General features: G+C 36.1%; 1 protein-coding gene across 18 annotated transcripts in view; it reads left to right on the forward strand.

Annotated features, from left to right (window-relative positions):
- Positions 1-24,958, forward strand: part of ZBTB20 (zinc finger and BTB domain containing 20) — an 838,376-nt gene that overhangs the window by 165,465 nt on the left and 647,953 nt on the right. For all 18 annotated transcript variants that reach the window (XM_040224195.1, XM_040224181.1, XM_040224152.1 and 15 more), the window contains one exon: positions 10,982-11,033. The gene's annotated coding sequence lies outside the window, so the exon portion shown is untranslated. The remainder of the gene's footprint in view (positions 1-10,981; positions 11,034-24,958) is intronic.

Genomic DNA, 24,958 nt, shown 5'->3' on the forward strand with positions numbered 1-24,958 from the left:
CAGTCTTCCCTTTGGGAACTGTTGTTATGATAATATAACCCACTTCTCTTATTGCCTTGGTTGGCCCTCACTATGCATAATCATTCAATTTGGTATCTCATCAGAGCTATTTCCAAAAAGGAAATGAGGGATCAGCTTTTGCTGTAGGGTTCTGCATTTACTGAGGTAATGGTGTCCTATTTTTCCTCTAGGTAGTTGACTCTGGGAAATTTACAAGGGTGTATAACTGTCGCAAAAGTGGTATCAGTTTTGTCAGCAACTTACAAACAATTTCCAAAATGACTATTTCTGGGCACAACACTGTGAATGTTTCTTGTATGGTAGTGAAAAGATGGACTTGTGCTAAATATAAAACCACACAAAATAACCTTTAAGCTCATGAAGAATTGAAACCTGGAAATGTAGTATGATTTGTAGGAGTACAGACTCTGCAGAAATATTGAATGTGTGAGAATCCTAGTTTGGCCACTCAGTAGAGATGATCTTTGTCAAATGTCTTAATCTCTTTGTGTTTCAGATTACACATCAATAAAATAGAGTTATATCTGATATTGAGGTAGCCACCTCCTAGAGGTGTGTTTTTTTTTTTTTTTTACATTAAGTAAATATGCAGAAAAGTGCTTACAACAAAACCTGAGTATAGGAAATGCTTATGTGTTTGCACTAAATTAGAGAGACCAAGGGAACATTTCATGCAAACATGGGCACAATAAAAGGACAGAAATGGTATGGACCTAACTGAAACAGAAGAAATTAAGAGGTGGCAAGAATACACAAAGAACTATACAAAAAAGATCATGACCCAGATAACTATGACGGTGTGATCACACCTAGAGCCAGACATCCTGTATTGCTAAGTCAAGTGGGCCTTAGGAAGCTCACTAGGAACACAGCTATTGGAGGTGATGGAATTCCAGTTAAGCTATTTCAAATCCTGAAAGATGATCCTGTGAATGTGCTACACTCAATATGCCAGCAAATCTGGAAAACTCAGCAGTGGCCACAGGACTGGAAAAGGTCAGTTTTCTTTCCAACCCCAAAGAAAGGCAATGCCAAATAATGCTCTAATTACTGCACAATTGCACTCATCTCACACATTAGTAAAGTAATGCTCAGAATTCTCCAAGCCAGGCTTCAACAGTACGTAAACCGTGAACTTCCAGATGTTCAAGCTGGATTTAGAAAAGGCAGAGGAACTAGAGATCAAATTGCGAACATCCACTGGATCATCAAAAAAGCAGGAGTTCCAGAAAAACCTCTACTTCTGCTTTATTGACTACACCAAAGCCTTTGACTGTGTGGATCACAATAAACTGTGGAAAATTCTGAAAGAGATGGGAATACCAGACCACCTGACGTGCCTCTTGAGAAACCTGTATGCAGGTCAGGAAGCAACAGTTAGAACAGGACATGGAACAACAGACTGGTTCCAAGTCAGGAAAGCAGTATGTCAAGGCTATATATTGTCACCCTGCTTATTTAACTTATATGCAGAGTACATCATGAAATGCTGGGCTAGATGAAGCACAAGCTGGAATCAAGACTGCTGGGAGAAATATCAATAACCTCAGATATGCAGATGACACCACCCTTATGGCAGAAAGTGAAGAAGAGCTAAAGAGCCTCTTGATGAAAGAGAAAGAAGAAAGTGAAAAATTTGGCTTAAAGCTCAACATTCAGAAAACTAAGATCATGGTATCCGGTCCCATCACTTCATGGCAAATAGATGAGGAAACAATGGAAACAGTGACAGACTATTTTCTTGGGCTCCAAAATCACTGCAGATTTTGACTGCAGTCATGAAATTAAAAGACACTTGTTCCTTGGAAAAAAAGCTGTTACCAACCTAGACAGCATATTAAAAAGCAGAGACATTACTTTGCCAACAAAGGTACATCTAGCCAAAGTTATGTTTTTTCCAGTAGTCATATATGGATATGACAGTTGGACTATAAAGAAAGCGGAGTGCCAAAGAATTGATGCTTTTAAACGGTGGTGTTGCAGAAGACTGTTGAGAGTCCCTTGGACTGCAAGGAGATCCAACCAGTACATCCTAAAGGAAATCAATCCTGAATATTCATTTGAAGGACTGATGCTGAAGCTGAAACTCCAATACTTTGGCCACCTGGCATGAAGAACTGACTCATTTGAAAAGACCCAGATGCTGGGAAAGATTGAAGGCAGGAGGACAAGGGGACGACAGAGAATGAGATGGTTGGATGGCATCACTGACTGGATGGACATCAATTTGAGTAAGCTCCAGTAGTTGGTGCTGGACATGGAAGCCTGGCGTGCTGCAGTCCATGGGTTCGCAGAGTTGGACACAACTGAGCAACTGAACTGCGTGTTTGCTATTATCTGATAATCTTTAGAATAAAAAGTAGGTTTCTCTTTGACCCCATCTTCTCTAAGAATTACTAAAGTATAAAAAATGTTTTGCCCTTTCAAGAAGGTGGAATGATTTGAAAACAGCACTAGTTTTAAAGCTCAAAGCAATTGTCCTAAAGTGAAGTTGCTCAGTCGTATCGACTCTTTGTGACCCCAGGGACTGTAGCTTACCAGGCTCCTCTGTCCATGGGATTTTCCAGGCAATAGTACTGGAGTGGATTGCCATTTCCTTCTCCAGGGGATCTTCCCAACCCAGGGATTGAACCCGGGTCTCCCGCATTGTGGATAGACGCTTTACCGTCTGAGCCACCGGGGAAGTCCAATTGTCCTAAACTGAGACATTATTTAACCTTAGATTAAATTAAGCAGAATTGTTCTTATACTCCTCTCTTTAAAAAAAAAAAAAAAAGGAGATAGCTCATAAGTTAATAGTTCACCATTAGGGGTGTTTACAAAAAGCAACACTAAAGATCCTTGTGTCTTGAGGTCACTTTGTAGTCAGTACAATCTCCTATGTCTAACTCTTTAGAATTCTGTAAAATTTGAAGACAAGTGGTCTTTATGTGGGTTTGTGGACTCCTAGAAATTTTATTCAAAATTCTGTGAACATATACACTTTTCGAGAGAAAGAGATTCTTGGTTTTACCATCATCTCAGAGGGACTTATGATCCCCCAAAGAGTAACAACCATCCTCTGAAATAATATAAATTTTTTGTCTTCAGTGAAGATAAAAGTGTGATACCCTATTTACGGAGGCACCAAAACCTTATAGTATATTTTAGATTTTTAGTTTAAAAGGATCAAAATGAAAATTTTATTCTCTCTGGTGAACTTTTAGCTAGTCAGAAATTTTAATTAACCAGAATTCCAGGTAATCAAAGTTTACTTGTGTCAGGCAACAGTCATTCTTCAGTATATCAGCTGAGTATGTATTTTGTCCTGAGAAAATGGTGATTTTTGTCTATTGTTCATTCTTTTTTCTTATCCTAGTTTCAGAATTATTAATACTTGCAGTAGTTTCGTAATTATATATTTCTTATACTTAGAAGTAAAGCATTATATGAATGCTTGCTTCAAACCATTATTATATCAATCTCATTAATATAATTTAGTACAGAATATTTCTACTCATTCTGTCCAAACATACTGTGGAATAAAGTATCTGAAACAGGACAATGGGAAGTGGGAAGAAAGGGAATTTTACTAGACTCTGAAATATTCAGAATGTGTTGTATTTCTTAGGTACTTATGCAAATATTTAAATTCACATTTACCTAGGTGTTTTTAATTGCTTTTATTAAAATGGCTTGATAGAATATTTTAAAATAATTATTTTATGAATCCCTGGAAAAGGTACACATTCCAAGCTCAAAAACTTTAAAGTTTTTAATTGAAGGAGATTAAGTAAATAATTCAGAAATGCATTCTGTTTACCTGTTAATAATTAAGCAGGTTAGACTATGTACTTTTTATAGTCATGGAGTTTTAATTTATTTATTTGTTGGTGTGTTGGTTTTAAGAATTTATTTAAGGCATTCTGCTATTGGGAAATAAAAATAAACAGAGTGAAGCTATCCATAATAAAGGAAATGGCTTGGGTTACTTTTAAAGAGACAAGTGAGGGGAAAAAGGAATTGATTGGATTTTAGGGTTAAAAGCAGTATTTAGTGCATAATCTTTCTGAACTTCTCCCCTCTATTTGGAAGGGAAACTGAAATATCTAACAGAAGGAATAATTGGGTTAAGTGAATGACCTTTTGTTCTTGCCCTAGAGCTCAAGCTCATTGGAATTTGATTTTAGATGGCTTTAGTGTAGGATTTAGCCAGGTCATTTTTATGGATTCTTGGAGAAGCCTACCATAGGACTTATCAGATTTTTTTGGTGTTTTAAAAACTCTGATAATACCCAAAGCCAGATTGAATACTTCTACCTTCAGAAGCACCATTATGAATTAACTGGAACTAAATTAGTGTTTTCTAGTCTTAGAATATATCTTATCCTCTTGACCATGTATGTATAGGTTCTTTCTTTCTGATGTTATTTAAGTATTGTAAATTGGTTTTCATTTGGGGTCTTTGATCAGATACAACCAAAATTTGTACTTCTTTTTTTATTTAATGATGAATACTTGTTTTCTGTAATTACTGATAGTGAATAGTCTTTAACAGTTTCTATTCATTTTGTCCCAACGTGTCATTTACTTAGTTTGAATTTTTACTTATTCAAAATTACACTACTCCTACCTCCAAAACTGCTTCATTTGTTCTCATGGCAAATTTTGTTTGTCTCTCTGTAGTGTTCCTATTGCTAAAATTAATACATGTTTTATCTGTTTTCTTTTATAATAATATGCTTAGTATATCAATATAATGTCAAAATTCTTACATTTTCTACATTCCAGGATGTGCCTTTCTTTGAAAATTTGATCAAAGATGTGAACGTTTAAAATGTGGCTTCTAGGAATCTAATAGGTACCATTATGAGTGATTTTTTTTTAAGAAATATTATTTTTATTTCCTTTTACTTTCCTTTCTTGCTTTGTTGTTCTCTTTTTTCCCTTCCATCACTCCATCTACTTTATTTACTTTTTTAAAAAAATGTATACAGTTAATGGAGGTGGCCTTCCCCCAAAATAGGACAGATAGACATTTCCATGTGGCTTTCTTAACATTCAGCAAATTTAATGATATATTACCTAATTTTTTTCTGCACTGTAGACTGTTTTTTTTTTTTTTTTTTTTTTTTACTGCTTTTGTTTTTATGAAAAGTAATTTTTATGTATTGTAGACTGTTTGGTACAGTTTTCCCTGGTGACCCAGCAGTAAGGAATCTGCCTGCAATGCAAGAGACATGGGTTTGATCCCTGGGTGAGGAAGATCCCTAGAGAAAGGAAATGGCAACCCACTCACGTCTTCTTACCTGGGAAATCCCATGGACTGAGGAGCCTTGCAGGCTACAGTCCGTGGGGTTGCAAAAGAGTCAGACGTGACTTAGTGACCAAACAGCAACAACAACAATATTTGGTAGGAAATTGTAAAAACAAATATCTATTATATCTTAATATCTGAGATAAGCACTTATTATATCTTAATATCTGAGATAAGTCCTAGGAATAATTTAGTATATAGGTGCTTTGGTGTTTTTGTTTACTTGCTGAATCAAGTCCAACTCTTTTGCCGTTTACTGCATGGACTGCAGCCCACTAGGCCTGTCTGTCCACAGGATTTCCAGGCAAAAGTAATAGAGTGGTTTGCCATTTCCTTCTCCAAGGTGTCTTCTAGACCCAGGGATGAACCACATCTCCTGCTGGGAAGCCCATGTAAAAGTGTTTACGTGCTTTTTGTAACACATATGCTTTTTCTAATACATGTGCACTCACACATACATACAGATCAACATTTATATATGCATATGACCAAAAATTTGCATAGCCTATGTATATTATATATATACAAATTGTTAAAAATTGCTATTTTAATATCATGACCATTTTACAATCTGCATTTTAAGCTTAATGGTGTACTGTAAATTTTTACTTGCGGAGAAGGCAATGGCAACCCACTCCAGTACTCTTGCCTGGAAAATCCCATGGACGGAGGAGCCTGGTAGCAGTGTGGGGTCACTGAGTCGACACGACTGAGCGGCTTCACTTTCACTTTTCACTTTCATGCATTGGAGAAGGAAATGGCAACCCACTCCAGTGTTCTTGCCTGGAGAATCCCAGGGACGGGGGAGCCTGGTGGGCTGCCATCTATGGGGTCGCACAGAGTCGGACACGACTGAAGCGACTTAGGAGCAGCAGCAGCAGCATATTTAATGGAAGGTTATTATTATATCACATATAATTTATTTAACCAGTTCACTATTATGGAATATTTAGGTTATTTTAATTTGCATTTCTTTCATTACAATTACAGATCAATATTGTTTCATATATACCTTATGCTCTTCTGTTGTTAATTGCCTATTCATTTTAAAAAATGAGATATTTGTTTTCTTTCCTCCTAAAGACTATTTACCCTATGAATATCATATATATTAAAAATATTTATCTTTATTTGTTGTGGGCATCTTAATTATGTTCAGGATATTTTTGGATTTATAAAAAAATTTTGTTTCAATTAATCAACTTAAGAAATCTTTGTGTTTATGTTATATACTATTATCTGTGTGTTTCAAAAGGCCTTCTTACCTTCAAGTTTAGAAAATTATATACCTACATTTTATTAAAGCTGTTCGATTATTTTACTTATTATATTAATATATATTTCTGATTTTTATTTTGGTACATGGCAAAAGGTAGGGAATAAAATTTGTTTGTCTTTTAATTACTCAACCATCTCAGCACTGTGGAAATGCAACTTGTAATGTTTACCCCATACTAAGTCCCTATGATTTGTTCTACACATCTGTCTCTACCAATGACAGTTGTCACACTGTCACGTATATTTCATTCTGTGGTAAAAGTTAACCATGTTCCCTACTACTTTGCTGCAGAAGGGTTCTTGCTCTAGAAATGTGTATTAACCTGATGGAGGCAGACAGAGCTTGTGAATGGTCAAGATAGTGACCTAGTATCAGTGCCGTCATTTTTTTCTGATTATTTATTACTTTGTTTTTAATCTATGATTATTGGCTATATCCATTTTATATATTTCCCTTTTTTTCTTTCTTTTTAATCCATAAATGATTATTAAGTGACATTAACAGAATTGGATTGATTTATGCCTATGAAATATGGTAACTTTCTTGAATTCATATGGTCTGTTTTTCTAATTAGTGAATTGATACTTGTGTCTTCCTATTTGCAGTTCTATAAATGTTTATTGAGAATTCTTGCTGGGCACTATTTAAGGAGCTGTAGGGAAAGAAAAATGGATGTCTTTGACAAACTTATAATCTTATTGGGCAGTTCACCATTTATAAAAATAATAGCAACATAATAAAATAATAGTTATTGAGAGTACTGTTTGCAAGCCATTATACTAAGAAAAGGGCTTCCCTGATGGCTCCCATGGTAAAGCGTCTGCCCACAATCCGGGAGACCCGGGTTCGATTCCTGGGTCGGGAAAGTCCCCTGGAGAAGGACGTGGCAATCCACTCTAGCACTCTTGCCTGGAAAATCCCATGGACGGAGGAGCCTGATAGGCTACAGTCCATGGGATCGCAAAGAGTTGGACACGACTGAGCGACTTCACTTCACTTCACTTCATACTAAGAAAGGTAATGTGTATCTCCTTTAATCCTTGTGATAGCCCACATAACCTCTAGATATTTTTAGACATTTTCCCTTCCTTCACTCAGCAATTTTATTATTGTTGCCTTCTCTGAGCAGCTTTTCTGTCCAGAACTATCTAAAATATCAGTCCATGGAACTGTCAGTGCTATTACCTTGCTTTGTCTGTCCTTGTAGTGTGAATTATAGGACATTATTAGTTTACAGTTTATTTGCTAATTGTCTGATTCCCCTGCTAGAATGAATTTTGAGTAGAAGACTATGAAAAATGAGTTGCAGTAGTTGATAATTGTAAAAGCTTAAAGTTTAACTAACACTTAACTTCTTTAAGCTTAAATTGTTTCATCTGTAAATAGATGTAGACTTAGTGCCTCATTCATAGGTTGGTCAGGCTGTTGATTCTTTGCTTCAATAAATATTCATTGATCTCATACTATGTGGCAGACACTATTCATGTACATGGAGATATAGTAAAAGAGACAGGGCCTGACCTCATGGATCTTCCATTCTAGTAGGGAAGACAGACAAAAAATAAATAAAAATCGCTTTTATAACATAATATGTAATGGCTAAATTAATTTTCTCTGAAGTATCCATCCCTACTTCATCCCCATAAGCTCAGTATTTTTTTTCTTTTCCATTCCAAGTTATCCTCTGCTTATCCATGCTTAATGGGTATTATCTCACTCCTCCTAGCAGATTCAAATTTTTAGGGCCTCTTCTAAAGATCAGTGTTACAGAATAAGTGTGGTATTACTCAGGTACCCTACTATGGCAGAACTATAACCTTCCTTTTCTGGATCCTTTTTTTATGTGTTAGTACATCATAAGCTCAGGATTGCTGGTGTGGATTGCTGTTTGGTTCTTTGTTTCCCTTTTGTTTCTGCATCTTAAAGATCTAGTTAGTTGAAAACCTTAGACTGTCTTCACTTTAATAAAAATTTTACTGTAGATGTACTGGTTTACAGGATTTGCTTATGTTTATGTATGTTTTTCCATTAGTAAGACTGCTTTTGAGACTTTGAATGGCTGAAGGTCTGTGAAGATTATTAGCAAATATGACATCAAGGTTCTCAGTGTGATTTCATAACAAATTTAGAGAGATTACTTTTCAAGGACATACAATATCAAACTCAGTATTTAATAGGGGAGTTGTTTCTAATTAAGTCTTTTTATATTTTAGCTCACCAAATTGGCGTTAAAATCACCTCAGCATCCGGCTGCTTTACTGCTCCTAGTCCGAGTTTGGATTCTATACTATCAAAGGCATTTGGTTGGAAAATAACTGATCTATTTGGCTAACCTCCCTGCCTCTGTGTGTGTGTGTGCATGCGCCTCAGTTGTGCCCAATTCTATGCAACCCCATGGACTGTCACCCACCAGGCTCCTCTGTCCATGGAATATCCCAGGCAAGAATACTGGAGCGGGTTACCACTTCCTATTCCAGGGGATTTTCCCGACCCAGGGATCGAACCTGCATCTCTTGTGTCTCCTGCATTAGCAGGTGGATAGATTCTTTACCAGTGTGCCACTTGCAAAGCTCATATCTCTGTAGGGCCCTCCTAGAACCTTGCTTGCTGAGACTGGGAAGATAAAGCCACATTCTAATATCAGTGCATTAGGTACTGAATGTATTACCTTCTACTCCCTATTTCTTTCCACCCATTTACTTTTTATTCTCTTTAGATTATGCACTTTATGAAAATCTTTCCCACTGCAATCATATTTTTTGGATAGGGCCTGTATCTTATCTTGTATACATCCTAACTTACCAGTGCTTCAGTTCAGTTCAGTCGCTAAGTCATGTCAGACTCTTTGCGACCCCATGAATCGCAGCACGCCAGGCCTCCCTGTCCATCACCAACTCCCGGAGTTCACTCAAACTCACGTCCATTGAGTCCGTGATGCCATCCAGCCATTTCATCCTTTGTCATCCCCTTTCCTCCTGCCCCCAGTCCCTCCCAGCATCAGAGTCTTTTCCAATGAGTCAACTCTTCACATGAGGTGGCCAGAGTACTGGAGTTTCAGCTTTAGCATCATTTCTTCCAAAGAACACCCAGGGCTGATCTCCTTTAGAATGGACTGGTTGGATCTCCTTGCAGTCCTAGGGACTCTCAAGAGTCTTCTCCAACACCACAGTTCAAAAGCATCAATTGTTCGGTGCTCAGCTTTCTTCACAGTCCAACTCTCACATCCCTACATGACCACTGGAAAAACCATAGCCTCGACTAGACAGACCTTTGTTGACAAAGTAATGTCTATGCTTTTCAATATGCTATATAGGTTGGTCATAACTTTTCTTCCAAGGAGTAAGAGTCTTTTAATTTCATGGCTGCAAACACCATCTGCAGTGATTTTGGAGCCCCCAAAATAAAGTCTGCCACTGTTTCCACTGTTTCCCCATCTATTTCCCATGAAGTGATGGGACTAGATGCCATGATCTTCATTTTCTGAATGGTGAGCTTTAAGCCAACCTTTTCCCTCTCCTCTTTCACTTTCATCAAGAGGCTATTTAGTTCCTCTTCACTTTCTGCCATATCAGTGGTGTCATCTGCATATCTGAGGTTATTGATATTTCTCCCAGCAATCTTGATTCCAGTTTATGCTTCATCCAGCCCAGCGTTTCTCATGATGTACTCTGCACAGAAGTTAAATAAGCAGGGTGACAATATATAGCCTTGATGTACTCCTTTTCCTATTTCGAACCAGTCTGTTGTTGCATGTCCAGTTCTAACTGTTGCTTCCTGACCTGCATACAGGTTTCTCAAGAGGCAGGTCAGGTGGTCTGGTATTCCCATCTCTTTCAGAATTTTCCACAGTTTATTGTGATCCACACAGTCAAAGGCTTTGGCATAGTCAATAAAGCAGAAATAGATGTTTTTCTGGAACTCTCTTGCTTTTTCCATGATCCAGCGGATGTTGGCAATTTGATCTCTGGTTCCTCTACCTTTTCTAAAACCAGCTTACCAGTGTATTATATGTGGTAGATTTTTGCTAGACCTCTGGTAACTAAGAATAAACAAATAAATGGGATACAGACTATTTGATATTAGTGTTTTAATTTTAAAATATAAATGTAAAAACATTTGTATCAATTAATAAAGCTTCTAATAATGCTATAATAAATATTCTGTTCTCCAACTAAACCCTGTACAGTGGTTTCCATTGTAAACTCATGCTATATTTTACCAAGTACTTGTTCTGCACATAGACAAATTAATGTTAGCCTTTATTTATCTTTTTAAAACTATAGATATTAGTTGAAATATACAAATTCAACTACCTATGTCTCCTGACTAATCATAAAGATATTATGGAAATTTGATTCCTAATTTTAAGTGTTTCTCTTTTACAGTCACACAAAAAGAAGTATTAAGAACTTCCCTTTGAGGCTCTGAAGGCTAAAGGTAATGTCCAATATTTTGTTCGATAGGTTTTCATCTTCCTGAAAAGTTTCGTAGTATTAATGACCTTCAGCTTACTCCTTCAGGTCTTTTCTTTATTTCCCTTTAACACATTAAATAAACATTTCTATGTATACCTAAAAATAATCTAACATTATGAGTCAAAAAAGAAAAGCTTTTGTTTTCTCAGAATATATCAGCCTAAGTAGATATTGCTTATATCCCTTCAGCCTTCTATTTGGGAATGTACTATGGTCCCTCCCCTGATTTTTGAAGCAGTTTGGAACTCTTCTGATCTTATGCCCTGCCCTTTTCCTAAATAGACATGTTGGCTCAAAGTAAAAGAGTCAGTACCTATCCCTTTTTAGGAAGAGCTTTACAACTAACTATAAGAAATAAAAATACATTTTTGAGGAGATAGCAAAACCATGTAGACAAGATTTAGTGGCTACTCATAGTCAGAAATCCAGAATTTCAGGCAAGAAGTTTACAATAGATGTGTTGCTGCCTTGTGTATAAAGAGCTCGTAGGGTTTGAAGAAAGTTTCTGATACAAGAGGGGGCTGTAATTACTTTGCTTCTTACACGCATGGTTAGATCTTCCAGCAAGAATAACATGGTAGGGTAATTTATTACAGAGGAGTAAATCACAGATTACATTGGGGGGGATAGGGGTGGTGTGATCCAACCATCATTTTGTGAACACATACACTTAAGCATGTGTGATAGCTTGTTTTTAATTTCTTTACACCAGTGCACACCTCAAACATTCCATTTAGCAGTGGGATATGCAAATTGTTCCAAATGCAGCAGCAGTACTTTCACCTGAATGTCAAAACTGTCAGGGAGCTTTAAATCAAATCTTTATAACATTAAAAAAAAAAAAAAAACAGCCAGGCCCAAGATTGAGGCACCAAACTCACTTCATAAACTTGATTCCCATACTTTCAAAAAGCTTCTGTATGTCAACAGGGTAATGTCAAAGTTCTCATTCACCTGCTTTCTAATTTTAACCTTTTAAGGATTTTATTTTATTTGGCTTAATTATGATATTTTCTACAAATTAATGATAAATGCCTTGATTAATAAAACCAAATGTCAGAGAAAATGACAACTTGATGAAAAATTAATACTCGGCAATATTTTAAGGTACAGAAGTACTAAAGATGTATTCTTAAACTTCATACTTCATCAGCTCCTTCTGGAGGTGGGTAACCAGAATATTCCTTGCACTTAAATTTTCACAGCCACATGTATAGATGCATTTTAGCGTAATTTTAAGCTGTTGTTTTGACTACTAGCTGTTATAGATATACATATATTCTTATTTTTTCTCTTTCTTTTGCCTCATAGTATTATTTATTTTTACTTCAAAAAATCAAAGTAAATTATATTTTGAGTTTTTTATATTGATGAAGCTATCATAATAAGCATCCAAATAGTAGTGTGTGTGTATCTCATGAAGCAAAATGCAGTAACTAGTGATTGGTTACCTGCTAGACTATTAATTTATTTGGTTATGAATATTCATTTGTTATACTTTAACATTATTAAGTAAAAATTATATATAGAGCACAGCCTTTCAAATGAAAATAGATTTTTTTATGGACATTTGCTTTTTTAAAATACATTTTCCCTTATCTTTCATTAAAATACCTGAATACCAAAAAAGAGTTGTAATTTACCAATAAACAGTTGGTAAACAGTTGGTTAGATAAAATTAAAGAATAAGAAATATGGCTACTTTATATTTTCTCCTTTTACTGGCGATCATGGTATTGAAAGTTAAAAATATCTGATTTGTTTTTCCATCTTCACAAATATCTGGATGATTTTTGAATGTGAATACTTAAATAGACAAATATTATGGAGAAATGGTACTGTGGAGGATTATAGTCCATGTCAGTTTTATTTTCATATTTCAAAGATAAAGCTACCAAGCAAATCAGAGAAGGCACAAGGACCTCTTCCGTGCTATGCTTTTGTTTGGTTTGGTTGTTCAGAGATAAAAAGACCCACACAATATACTGTCAGTGAAATGGACTCATTTTGACCATCTGTTCATGTAACGACATGATGGTCATACCTATCAACAGAAATTTTTGCCAGCTAATGCTAAAAATTCCTTTTTTTCTGTAATATACTGGAAATTTCTGGGTAGGTGTTTTAGGCATGTTGCTAAGTGCAGTAAGATAAATCAGAGGGGAGGGTTGGTCTACATCCTATAAATACAGTATATTGCCAATCCCAAGGAAAAACCTTCTTCAATGAAGATTTCTAGTACTATTTAAAATTGGAGATGAATTGTGCTGAATCTTCCCTTAGCTGGCGCTAGGTTTTATTGTTGTTGTGTCTTGCCTGGTTCCAGACATCCAGTCTGAACTTGATGAGGAGAGGCCACCAACATTGCTGCCCTGACTGCTTACATACCTGCCATGAATAATAGATCTGTCAGCCAGTTAATCACTGCATTGTAACCGGCTCTGTTTCTCCTTAGCTGATCACTGCCCAAAGAAGTTTTAAGTTCCATTGTAACATGAAGCTTCTATTATGTTTCTATACCTGCATTTATTTGTATGCAAAAGCATTCATTCTTCTCTTTTCGTACACCAGTAAATAAGACATGCCCCACTTCTCTGACAGTTCTTAAATTACATAGTAAACAATGTACTTTCCCCCCCTTGTTTATTCTATTCTTCAGCCTCTCATAAATTTACTTCTGCATATAAGCCAATTAAATTTTATTCATTAGTTGTAAGATTTGGAAATATTTACACCTGCCTCACAATCCACAGTTTTGTAAGTTTTTAGTTGAGATTATAGTTATTTGGTGTAAGTACTATAAGAGAAAATCATCTTTTCCCCAGATGAACAAAGGAGATAGACTAAAACCTGAAATAGCCCCTTAAAAGACTTTTGCTTGGTGTTAAGTTGTTTGATCCTAGAAATGAGGACAACCAATTCAACCTTACACAGTTAGAATCTTTAGATTTAGGGAGTTGAGTTATGATATTTTAAGCCTGATGCTGATGTTCTTTGACAAATCTAAACCTTACAGGAAAATAAACCCCATTAGATTATCTCTTATCCAGTGGAAAAACAAACAAACAAATTAAACCATATATTCTCTATAAATGACTTTTTAGAAGTTGCATTCCCTCCTCTAAACCTTCAGTATTTTATACTGCAAGGTCAGGCAAATGAGACCTTACTGGTTTGAAACTATTAAGGTAGTTTCCAAAGTTGCTTAATGTATAAGTTAAGTGCCAGTAGAATGATCAGTTCTATTAAATAGGATTCATTTACCATATGTGTTTATTTTGGAAGATTGTATTTATATTAATTGAATAAACTACGCTCATGGAACACAATGATAAATAGAGTAATCAGAGGATACCAAGAAAAACCATGACTGCTGTCCACGAAGTGCAGGGATTTTCTTGATGAAATGCCGCATTCATTTTTTCTCCCTACCTACCATTTCTCTAAATATCCAGGTCTCCTTTATATCCTTTAGTGATGACAAGATGTTTTTTTATTCCTCTAATGAAGTGGGAAGCAGATTAACATACTTTCTTCTTGGGAATTAGATTACTTATTGTAGTACTGCTCAACATATCTTTGTAATACTCCCCGACCCCTACCCACAACTAATTAGTGACTTTCAGAATTAGGGAAAATCTTAGTTGTGTGGTGGCTCTATATTTACCAGCAATCAAAGAAGTGTTGATAATACACTTGTCAGTGTTAAAAAAGAATTAAGTAAAGGGCCAGATGGTTGGGCCCAGGACCTATCCAGAGCCCAGTATGTGTGGGCTGGTCCAACGGAATGAGAAACATTAAAAGGCTAAGTGGAATCAGAGTTTGGCTTTCACTTATAAGAAAAAAGAATATTTTTCAAATGTGTTTTCTTATGATATAATGATTTACATGTTTGGATCTCCTTTGTACCAATAACATTTGAGTGCATATATGTCCTTGTGCATCAAGAGCCAATAATGTTTATGAAAGTCTCTGTTCTGAGATGTGTAATAGGACACAGTAGTAGCATTGAAGTAAAGCAGTTACCATGCAGCAAACATTTTTTTCTGGTTCAGAGAAGAGTTTTTTGTTCTCAAAGTTATGTTTCTACTATTATAACTTACTTATTACACTTTATTATACTTGAATATCTGTCTCTTTCATAGATTCTATGATTCATGATATGAAAAAATCTGGTTATGTAATGTTTCTATAGTGTTAGGTAAAAGACGACCAGGTACACCAAAAAATGTCTAATGGGCTTTAATGGCGAAGCGTTCCCGGGCAGGGTTCCCGGACCGAACGGGGCAGGTCGAGGGAATCCGCGCGGAACCGCGTTGGGAGTTTGTTTATATATGCACGTTTCGAGGGACGGCTGGGCTAGCGGATGGGAGTTTGGATAGGCTGCTGGTTCGCGGCGTTGTGAGCTGATAGGTTTTTCTATGCAGCTGAGGCGGGGCGGTTCATGCAGCTGGGGGCGGGGCGCCTTTAGCTGGCGGAGTGTGCTGTCCTTGGTCCCTGGCATCTGGGAGGTGCCCTCCGTTAGGGACTTCCCCCGCCGGCGGGGGAGAGGAGGGGCGGCCCATCATGGCCCCCCGGGGTCCGACCTTACATATAGTACATGAACAGATGAGGAATTAGTAAATCTCCCTTAATGTTTTATTGTAATAAAAGCATTATAATAAGTGGTTATAATCAGATTTAATTTAAACTGAAGAAATTAAAACAGCAAATTCCTTTCTTTTCCTGTAATTGTCTTTGCATGCATACATAAACATCTTATTTCCCACTCTACTTTCAATCCTTTTCATTTATTTTATCTTTAATATGTACTTTTGGAAGCTGTTTTAAATCTTTTTGGTTTCTAGAATAGATGCATGCGTCAGCAAATTGCTGGGTAGGTAAACTGAGTAAATAGAGTATACATTATTTTTTGGATTTTTCTTCCCACCATAACATACATAATTCTAGAAGAGACTAAATAACTATAAGCCTCCTGTCTTTTTTCTGTTCCTTCTTTCCACCCTCCAGCAAATATTTATTGAACGTTTGCTCTGTGCCAAGAACTTCCTAGGAGTTAGATATAGCTGTAGAAAAAAATGAGACATAGTTTTTCCCCTTTGGGGGACTCATAAGAAAGGGTGAATGAGTGAAAGTTGCTGAGTTGTGTCTGACTGTTTGCGACCTCATGGACTATATGGTCCATGGAATTCTCCAGGCCAGAACACTGGAGTGGATAGCCTTTCTCTTCTCTGAGGAATCTTCCCAACCCAGGGATTAAACCCAGGTCTCCTGCATTGCAGGCAGATTCTTTACCAGCTGAGCCACAGGGGAAGCCCTGATAAGAAAGAAGAAGGACTAATAAGAAAATAAAATACACACATAAGTAAACATTATAACATAGATATATAACTGACTTATTATATACATAAAAAGATATTAAAATGACTTATTTTTATGGACTTCTGAATTCTGACATGGGTTAAGAAATTCGGTCTTCAATGGCATGCCTTCTTAATAGAGGAATTCTTCTAGATTTAAAAAATATAGGCAGGCAAAATTATTTCAGATTTTGTCTTGAAGGGTGGATGGCCTTGGGATCAAGATAGGTGCAATGATATTTACTTTGAAGGTGAGTCATAAAGAAAGCAATTCTATAAATCTGGCTTACTATATATAATATAGGTTACCTCCATAAGTATTTTCAATCTCAGATTGAAAAACAGTGGGAATTTCTAGTATTTTTTAAATTATAAAAATTATTTCTTTAAAGATTATTAATGCTCCATAGTTTGAGTTTATCTGTAAATTGGGTAGTAGTAGTGGTGATGAAAGACTAAGTGATAGAAGTGTATATTTTTTCCTTCCTTTCTTTGGACATGTGTGTGGAATATTTTTGTCTGCAGATCAGATTGTTCATTATGCTCCCTTTGGATGTGTATACCGCTTGGCCTTCCAGCCTTGCATGCTCATTCAAAGTCATTCCAAGTCATTATGCTGGACTTCAGCCTTGTTCGGTAAAAAGGCCATTTCCTCCATCAACTGTCCACTTGGACATGCATTCTTTTTACTCTCAAAAAGACTTTATATGCATTCAGAGTATATTAGTTGGATTTGTCAAATTACTCACAGATAATCAGTTTTTTAAAGTTATAATTTAAGCTATGACCTCTCAAACTGTGAATTATAAGGTTTGACCCTTTGGTTCACTATTTGACACAGCAGCCATTAATTACAGTTTTTAAAGAACATTTTATTTCAGTTAGAATTTGTGTTATGAAAACAGTTTAAGTATTTTCCTTTTAACTTTCTGGGAAAAATGTTGACATGTAAAAACAGTAATATAAATATAAAATATATACATTCAAATATAACAAGTAGCTGTCCTGCATATACATGCTATATTCAAGTATATTTATGTATATTTATATATGAAGTCTATTATACATAACTATAGTTATTTTTATATAATAACCTATGAGTTAACACTAAGACCATACTTATTTTATTTAACTGGTGTCAGAATGAGGCTGAATTTTTAATATTTTGCAGGGTGAGAGGAACTTTATTACTAATTGATTCTAGGTTTTTCCCTTTTTTGTGTTGAGCAAGGATCCAGAACTAGGTGCCTATGTATTATGCCCAGTGTCTGTTAGCAATTTGAAAGTCATCAAGATGGTTCTACGTAACATGATGAGGGAGAATATAAACTAGTCTGCTGCTGCTGCTGCTAAGTGGCTCAGTCGTGCCCGACTCTGTGCGACCCCATAGACGGCAGCCCACCAGGCTCCCCTGTCCCTGGGATTCTCCAGGCAAGAACACTGGAGTGGGTTGCCATTTCCTTCTCCAATGCATGAAAGTGAAAAGTGAAACTGAAGTCGCTCAGTCGTGTCCGACTCTTTTCGATCCCATGGACTGCAGCCTACCAGGCTCCTCCGTCCATGGGATTTTCCAGGCAAGAGTACTGGAGTGGGGTGCCATTGCCTTCTCCGATAAACTAGTCAGTGGTTTTCAAATGTGCATAGCTCAGGGTACTGAGATGGAGAGTACATGCAGAAAGGTCAGTTTAAGTAAGTGCAAGAAGACATCCAGATATGTGTATACTTTGCTGGTATCCTCCGTATTTGAAATGGATGAATGTAGTGTCTTCTTATGGTATAAAAAGAAGATATGTATATATCTGAAAATAGTTCAGCGTATGGTTTTCTGTTCCTCTTTAATAAAAATCTAATAATATTGGATGATTTCTTCACTTCCAAAGTAGTTATCTTCTCATTTTGTACTAAACCAGGTTTTTTGCTGCTAAGTTCACAACATTAAATCTAAAATATCATGGAGAGATGATTATTTAAAAATATCTGAATATTTTTCTTAAAGATACATAACCATCCCTTTGTATTTCAAGTATATTAAAAAATGGTTAATTTGGTTTTGGTCAGATTCTTCTCTAGCTAAGTTTAGCATGATATTTTTCATAAGAAAAGTTAATTTATATGATAACATTGAAAATAAAGACCTTTTAAGGAATGTGACCCTTATAGGATCTATAGTATTGTTGGTAAAATTTTTCCTAGAAAATATATTTCCCTGTATGTTCTTTGTACTTTAAGATTTAAAAGAAAAAATATTTACTTTATAGAAACTTCAAAAGAGGAAATTGATATTCCAAAAATAGGCAAATACTTATCATAAACTATGTTTGCTGCTGCTGCTGCTAAGTCGCTTCAGTCGTGTCCAACTCTGTGCGGCCCCATAGATGGCAGCTCACCAGGCTCCGCCCCAGGATTCTCCAGGCAAGAACACTGGAGTGAGTTGCCATTTCCTTCTCCAATGCATGAAAGTGAAAAGTGAAAGTGAAGTTGCTCAGTCGTGTCCGACTCTTCTCGACCCCATGAACTGTAGCCCACCAGGCTCCTCTGTCCATGGGATTTTCCAGGCAAGAGTACTGGAGTGGGGTGCCATTGCCTTCTCCGAAACTATGTGTTTAGTTATTTCTAAATTACTTTTAAAACAGGATCTAAGCAGTAGAAAGTCTTTTTCTAATTAAGCATATAGTTTGGATTGCACTATTTTCCTTTAAACCCATTAAATTGTGGTTTTTAAGGAAATAGTTGCCTCTGTTTTTTTTCTCTAAAAGCAAAAATTAAGTCAAGTTATATTAACTAAGGGTAGAATTTTTGAAAGACAAAAAATGTCTGAAGCTAATTGTAAGCAAATTTTTATTTCACCAACTATGTATGTTTCCTTTCCCATGCAGTAAACTTCTTGAGGGAAGGGAATATGTTTTCTTCATTCTTTCTGTTTAGCTCAGACCAGATATTTAATAAATGTTTATTGAATTGATCAACCTATCAATAGACTTAAACTAACTGTAGTAATTGATTCTAATTAAAATTTGTCCACAATACAATCATAGCAAAAAAAGGATCTTAAAAAAAATATATGTCTACTAAACTTCCTTTGGATCACTGCTACAGGATTCCCTCTAGGTCTGAGCATTTGTTTTCATGCTTATTGTGACAGCTCAGTAAGGAAAGAACAGTTTTGTCCTATATGCTACAATGAATTTAAATTCAATTTTAAGACAAAACCATTTTTTAGGTGACAAAAAGAAAGACCAAACCAAACCAGTGACTTGTCAAAGAAGTTTTATATCTTAATACTTGATGACACTAAAGGATTACTAGTCTTAGAAGTGTTTGAAAGTGAAAGTGAAGTCGCTCAGTCGTGTCCGACTCTTTGCGACCCCATGGACTGTAGCCTACCAGGCTCCTCCATGCATGGGATTTTCCAGGCAAGAGTACTGGAGTGGGTTGCCATTTCCTTCTCCAGAGGATCTTCTCGACCCAGGGATGGAACCTGGGTCTCCCGCATTGTATGCAGATGCTTTACCATCTGAGCCACCAGGGAAATATTCTAAATTTTACACTATCCACTAGTGATGATAGTACTTAGTATGAAACAGCTTTTTCTTTGTATTGACTTACCCAGGATCTGAAACTTAAGCAATAATTAGCCTCTTAAATGGATCTGTTTGGAAAGCATTATAAAATAAGAACTCCCTTCCCAAAGAAATGTGCAGTTGTATTAAGGCTGTACTCATTTAATGGTGTCTCAAGTGAAACAGGTGTCTTCCCCACTTTGTTCTCCAGGAGCAGCTTTATGGATCTAAGCACTGCGTATACAGCACACAGTGGCACTATTAAAAAATCAGAATGAGGCCAAGGGAAAATTCATCTAGGATCCACACACCTAAATACAGTTAGTAAACAGAGATACTAACTCTCATTAAGCATAATTAAACCTAATATTGACTGTAAACTGTTACTTACCTTAAACTTCTCTGTAGAGAATGTGGAAAGGGATTAACCTAGCAGATTGGGACATTAATAACTACCTCTTTCACATTAAAGTTACCATCAAGAAGGGCTGTATTCATAAATAAAACATAGAAGGGACTGAGAGACTGAAAATATGTAAATTTACTTTATAAAAAGGAAAGAAAAGCCTAATTTAAAAAAAAAAAAAAAGTGAGCTGTGAGCAATGCCAACCCCAGCAAAATGGAACTCTGGCTAATCATTACCAAAAAAAAAAAAAAAAGGCTGAAATAATCACAGAAATGTGTCCTTGCCTTCTGACTGACAGCATCTGCTTCACAGGAGACTCCAGTTCAGCCAAGTCCATTCTTTGTCATGCATAACCTCCTCCACTGCTGAAACTAATGTGGGGTTTGAGGAGAGGATGAAGGAACTTGGGAGAAATAGGATTTCTTTCCTGTTTTTCTGCAGTTGTTAATAGCTCTTTATTTATGAAATTGATGATACTGATTGTATAAATGTTGTTTCATTTGTCAGTAAGAAGTCACAGTGCTGTTTTTTGTTCAGTCAAAATGGTTTGGTAACTGGTCTCCTGCTACTATTTAATAATCTCCTTCTTGGGTGCAATCTAAAGAGTGTGTTGTGAAGGATATAAAAATGTCAGCTAAATTTAAGATCAACTGTTAAGTTTTTATATTATACTGCTGCCCCAAGGGGGGAAGCTAGGATGTAGGAGATAAGAATTTAAAGAGAAAAGAAAAGTAATGACAAGACAAACTTACCTACCAGCCTAAGACACATCTTTAAACTCTATCATCCTGTCTGTTTGCTGTGAATTTGTGCTATTATCTATTACTTGTTTTCTATCACCATTCCAATAAGGAACCATATACTCATTTCTGGACTTTCTTGTTACTTAACGGGGTGGGGTTTTTCTAATTTTTGGAATTGAATCTCACATACAACCTTGGTTATGGTTGTAGTATTAAACCGTACTTTAGGTAATACATGTTAGGCCCATAGGAACGTCTTAGTGCTAGCATGCTAAATTTTATCGTTGGTGAGCACCAGAGTGATATAGTAGTTGTATATGTAGAAAAGAGAGCTTAGAAATTAAGCCTGGAGCATGTATTCTTTTTTTTTTTTAGAGAATGTGAGATTTAATTTTAGAATAAAACCCCTAATTTTCCCCCTGTATTTAAAGTTAGTTTCACAGCTTATGACATGACCTAATGAAATAGAAATAATTAATGGACAAAAGTCTATCCTTCATTTCCCTCATTGAGCAAAAATTCACAGACTGGTTGGTTGACAGAGGATGAACAAAAACAGCAAGAGTAAGAGTACTTCTATCCTCTATTCTTGTAGCAATCGTGACATTATGAAATAACCATAACAATGGCACTCTTATTAATCAGACATATTTATACAGAATTAGTGTTGGCTTCTGCTCTATATTACCTTTAGTTTTACATGAACTTTTATTATCTGTGCATATCAAAAGAGACGTGGTGAATGAACAAAGAAACCCTGTTATGAGACAAGTATTATTTGACATTTTGGGAAGCTCTTATTATAGGGTTTCCTCTTAAGTGAGAATAACGGGAAGGTTGTCATTAGTTGCACTATTACAGACACTCTGGATTTTTAAAAACTGAAACGGAGCCCACTTTTTTCCTCGAAGAAGATTCATTAGTTAGAATAATTCTAATGATCTAAGACTTCTGAGACTTGGCCCCCTCTTCTTCTTGCTTTATCATGTGAAACAATGACCCCATAAGGCATCTCTTTCGATACTTTTTCCTGTGGTTTACAGAGCAAAGTTTAGTGTATGGTTCGCTTATTTTTTTGAAAGATGTATCATCATATTCAGACTTTGGGAAAATCTCTGATTAAACCAAAATACAGATGAGTTGCAAGGTCTATACCTGTACTGGAATCCAGATGCCTGGTTTTTGTTTTTATTTTTCCATCCTAAAAGAGGACAGTTCTAAGTTCCTTTGAGATCTTCTCCAGATCCCATGGACAGAAGAATCTGGCTGGCTACAGTGCAAAGGGTCACAAAGACACGTCTGAGCAAGTAAGCACATATGTACGTGGCAGGCTTATGACAGGTACAACTGGGAATTATGGTGGAAGAAAAGCCTGACTATGGGTAATATTTAATCATCTCTTAAAATTACAGGAACTATGTGTTCAAAACCTGACCAGTTGCCATGTATTTATTTTTTCTAGAGTTTAGGATAAAATTTTAAGTCTGAAAGTAAGAAAAATAGGTGAATCACCACAGCTGAATACATTAGCTGCCTGAATAAGGAGAACAGTGATTCTCAAAGTGGAGAAAGTAGAGATCAAAACTACCACCTGTGGGGTCTTTTGAAATTAACCTTCCCCAAGTAGACAATTATGTGTATAAATGTTTATCTGAGAGCCAAAAATACTAGAAAACAGTTTACCAATTGATAATTAGGCTGCTTTTAATCTTTTGAAGTTTAAATATAGAAATCTGAACAGCAATTTTTAAGTCAGAATTTTCCTCTGTCCTTATCATATCTTCCTATTTTGTGTTAACAGAGACAGAATTTGGATTTCAGTGAAAAAAGAGCAAACCCCCGCCTCCAAAATAACACATAAATGTTCAAGAAGAAAAAAAAAAAAAAAAGGCTGTCAAGTTTGAGGTTTGAATACATGTAAAACAGGCCAAGTTTTCTGAATGAGCCACAAAAAATCATTAAGCTTTTCCTAATTACCCATCTATCTTGCACAGCAATAGAGAAAGACCTTTTCTGTATCTTGAAGTACTTAAACTGAATCCTTTAAAATTATTTCCGTATTTTTAACTTCTCATGTTTTCGATTATACATTTTAAATTGGATGCTAGAAAGACAGGCAAAGTGATTTTACCTGTGGCCATTCTGCCATCTCTACATAGTGGGGATACTTAAAACCTATTTAAAATAGGAGAGATCATCCTTGTTGAGATTCATGGTATTTCTTGGCTTTAAACTCTAGAATTAAATGTCTTTTCATTTTAGGGACATTAACCGAACTGAACATTTTATACAGGTTCACTATATACCTTTTTTGCTACTTATAAGGTACTTATTGCCCAAATAGCACTTGAAGGTGGTTCAAAGCAGAATATATTTGAATGTTTAAATCCTGACCAGATCATGGTGTGTGGGAGCACTCTTCAGTGTTCTGGATATTACAGGTATGCAGTACCAACTCGTCTTAAATGCAGAGAAGCTGAGGTCACTGAGGAGAGCCACCAAATTGAAAGGTAGTTCAGTAAACTTCTTTTGCATCAGACTGCAATTCATCTTAACTTTCACATATATAATTTTCAAGGAAATAAATTCACCGGTGACTTATAAATCACTAATTTTCTTTAGCAACCAATTATGCATATATATATATATGAAAAGGCCCTGATGCTGGAAAAGATAGAAAGCAAAAGGAGAAGAGGGCAATGGAGGATGAGGTGGTTAGATAGCATCACTGAATCAATGGATGTGAATCTGAGAAAACTCAGGAATATAGTAAAGGACAGGGAAGCCTGGAGTGCTGCATTCCATGGGGTCGCAAAGAGTCGGACATGGCTCAGTGACTGAACCAACAACATATATATATATATCCCTCCTATGACCTAACCTAAAGCTAGTTATATTTTGGTATAACATGTCTTTGGTAATAATTGCATCCTTTCATTCACTGCAAAGCATTATTAGTGCTAACTTTGCGCAAAGCCTAGAGATATACAAGTGAAAATATAGGGTATCTGCTTTCAAGAGACCTATGGGTGGCTGAGGTCTCCAACACAAAAAAATTCTATAAGTATTAATACTTTAAGAGGGGCCTAAAAAGTTATAATGGGAACATAAGATCTACTTGGGAGATTAAGGAAGGATTTAAAAGATCATATTCAAGTAGAGATTTGAAAGATTAATAGATTTGATAGGTGAAGGGTGGACAGAGGGTGGGGGTGGATGGGTAGTTGCATTGGGAAGAATATTCTAGGAGATGGTAACAGTATGCGTGAATGCCCTGGGGAATGAAAGAGTCTGGCTCAAAAAAGAAATGGCAACTGGTTTAGTAAGGCTGCATCTTAGGGTGGAAGTAAGAAGTGAGATTGGATGGGTAATGTTGGTCAGACTATAAAATGCCCTAAATCCTGTACCAGGGAGATTGGGTTTTATCCTGTCGCTATTGATCACCCACTGGAAGACGAGTATAAGATGATGTATTTAAAAGTGGAAAGACAATGATCCATATGATGATCAAGTGGGTTTGGAATATGGTGGAGGAGTTATAAATAAGCCAACTTTTTGGATGTGGTGAATGAAAGGTTCATATATAAAGACAGAAAATGCAACTAGCTACTGTTCTCTCTCTTCCATATCCACACTCAGACTTCACCAGAGCCATATTTATATTGTTTCCATTTCCTCACCAGTGCAATCATCAATTCACCCCATCTGCCTCCAAGACCTGTATCATTTCACTAGTGTAACTCTTATTGAAATCTCATTGAGCATTTCATCTTTCTGACCACTTCCTCCTTTTTGAAATGCATTCTGCCCTATTTTC

Source organism: Oryx dammah, unplaced genomic scaffold (assembly GCF_014754425.2).
Source record: "Oryx dammah isolate SB20612 unplaced genomic scaffold, SCBI_Odam_1.1 HiC_scaffold_2, whole genome shotgun sequence".
NCBI classification, from domain to species: Eukaryota; Metazoa; Chordata; class Mammalia; order Artiodactyla; family Bovidae; genus Oryx; species Oryx dammah.